Source organism: Bactrocera latifrons, unplaced genomic scaffold (genome assembly GCF_001853355.1).
Source record: "Bactrocera latifrons isolate USDA-ARS-PBARC rearing strain unplaced genomic scaffold, ASM185335v1 scaffold_60, whole genome shotgun sequence".
Lineage (NCBI taxonomy): Eukaryota > Metazoa > Arthropoda > Insecta > Diptera > Tephritidae > Bactrocera > Bactrocera latifrons.
The window spans coordinates 898,991-901,827 of NW_017537268.1; the positions used below are offsets into that span (position 1 = coordinate 898,991).

The following is a 2,837-nucleotide window of genomic DNA, read 5'->3' on the forward strand; positions in this document are numbered from 1 at the left end:
AGAACGATATAGATTTTTAAAAATAATTAAAATTTAAAAATGAAAGTTTAAAAATAACAGTTAAATAGAAAAATTGTATAATACTTTATGGAATAATTTTAGATTAACTAACTTTTAATTATTTTTTTTATTATTTTGAAGAATTAAATAGTGAGAAAATGAATGCGTTTAATAGTTTACTTATAAAACTAATATTTTTATATATTCACAACTTTTAATCATCAAATAAATACTATATAGCACATACAAATTTTGATTTAAAGTTCCTAGATTGGGACATATGCATGTAGATATGTAAATTCTGTTCACATGTGTGTGTATGTATGTCAATTGCTATCCATGTGTGATACAATAAAGAGGTTAGCGTTAAGTTCGGCACCATTTTCAACGATTTAGTGTCGTAATGTGCAAATGTATGTTTGTATGTGGGAATGTTTAGATAAATGAGAGGATAAATGTGACGTTAAATGTGTGCGCTGAGGTGTATTTTCTGCCATCAATGACTTATCTCAAGCACTTCCAAACAAATAAAATTATTTCAGATAAGCAAAGAGGCAATAAATAATGCATAAATGGAGAGTATTCTTCGTATGTAGTACGAGGGTTGCAGATTAAAAGAGGGACTCATAGTCAAGCTTACAAATTAACAAAGTACATATGTAATTGAGATTAATTCTAAAGCGAAATATTATCGCATCGATTAGTCAATGTTAAAGTATATTTAGATATTTATTACAAATATTATTTTCTATTTATATTTATGTATATATGTATGTATAGGATTACTCGTATAAATACCGCAACCACATAGATTTGGCAGAAAAGTTAATAAATCGTTAAATTATTCATATCCGATATGGAGCTACATACATATGTATATATGGTTAAGGCATTATTTATACATGTACATAGAGATACATACGTGCTTAGCGCTAAGTGTTAACGACATGGAATCTATTCAATAACTAAGAACTCAAATTTTGGCTCTTCTACGAGTCGTACGAGTGGTTAATAAGTGAGCTGAGAGCGAGGGGTAGAAGTGGATGCAACAATTGCTTTTTCTTTACCACGCAACAGGCAGCTTGCGTCCATATAAATGATTGGGTATGTGTAAAGTTGGTTGGCGGTGCAGCCTAGGCGCCACATTGCAGTGCGAGGTCCAACGGTGTACGAGCAGCGCTACAAACGTTTGCGGCACGTCACGTCGACAACACTTCGGTATGCAGTTTGATATGGCCGCACAAAACTTCGTGATAGAGCTTCGTAGCAGGTACTGTATTGCAGAGTTTTCGTAATTTTCTAGAGTTTCATTATGAGCGTGTGCGAGATGGTTAGCGGTGCACTGGTGTGGGTCAACATTTTAGTAAGTAGATAGTCTAATTTAGTGGTATGCCACGCGAGTAGCTGTCTCTTATACACATCTTAGTAAGTAGATAGTCTAATTTAGTGGTATGCCACGCGAGTAGTTGGCGAAAGAGGTTACAATGTTAATAATGAGTCGATTACAGACTAGTTTAGTACACTGGCTACATACTAGATATTCACTATTGTTTATTTAAGTATATAATATGACAATTAGTTGTTCATTAGTAATGTATGATTGTTGAAATTCTATGATTTTTAATTTTTTCTTCTTGTTATTGTACAATAAAAATTATTTTTGGTATATGTGGTGTTTAGTAAGAAAGTTTTTAATGCAAATCTTGGTTTAATAATGAAATGTTTTGGAATTTTTTTTTTTCTTTCTTCGCTTGCTGAGTGAAAAAACTTTTCGTTTTGTTTTGCAATTCAACTAAATTATTGATTTTTATTTGTTTGTTTTATGCATATTTGAAAATTGTGTACAAAATTTGCGTTAATAATATATATATTTGTATAGTTTATAAAGGTATAGACTTAATTCACATTTAAAATGAGTTGTAGCTTTTGCTTTGTTACACAATGTCAAACTTGTTGAGAAAATAAACAATTCAAGTTATAAAGCATAAACTAAGAAATACCTGTAGTTTTGATAACAAGTTTTAAAAATAATTAAGGATTTTCTTTTTATTTTTTAACACACGGTTGCATTTGTGCTTAAAAAATTTGTTCTTTCAAGGATCTTTTACAAATGTATTGCATATACATAAACGTAAGTATGTTTATCGGGTAACTGTATGTCACTATTGCAGGCAATTTGAATTGAAATACTTTTTTTATACGTCTATAAATACAAAATCGCTTAAAGCTAAGAAAATTTGCTCGTACAACATACTAGAATGCACTAAAAAAACAAGTATAAAATATATTTATGTATTTATATATATGTGTGTACATAAATTGAAAACAAGTTTTAGGTACAAACTAAAGAATGAGCCACACACGTCCGTGCCTAATAATGGGCCCCGCACAATACAAACGCATACACACAAGTGTTGTATATGTAAGTATGTGTGTTTGTAATGGACATTCGACGACGTCCCTATGTAATTTCCATTTTAATGCTTTTTAATATATATACTTTTTATTATGCTCCCTAAATGTAACGCTTACCTTACGTTTAAATCTACATATGTATGGCGAAAATCTCTCGACACGTCACAAAGGCACAAGTCAACATACAAACAATTTAACCAATTTTACGCAGTTTGGCTGCTACGCTCCTTATTATTCTCATTTACAAAATAGTAGACTTTGCGAAAAGTTTCATATACGTACAACAAAAACACAACTTTGAAGAAATATGTACAGCAACAACTTTTTTCAGACGAAATTTAAAAAAATTGTTGTTGCATATAAAAAACGAGAAGAGCACGCTGAAGGAGGCAATGCGAGAGCTTTTTTTTTTTTATATTTAG

The 2,837-nt window shown here is 30.7% G+C and overlaps 1 protein-coding gene across 5 annotated transcripts in view; it reads right to left on the reverse strand.

Annotated features, from left to right (window-relative positions):
- The window catches only part of LOC108975013 (protein held out wings), a 113,084-nt gene that overhangs the window by 6,179 nt on the left and 104,068 nt on the right, over positions 1-2,837 (reverse strand). The gene's annotated exons all lie outside the window — the stretch shown is intronic.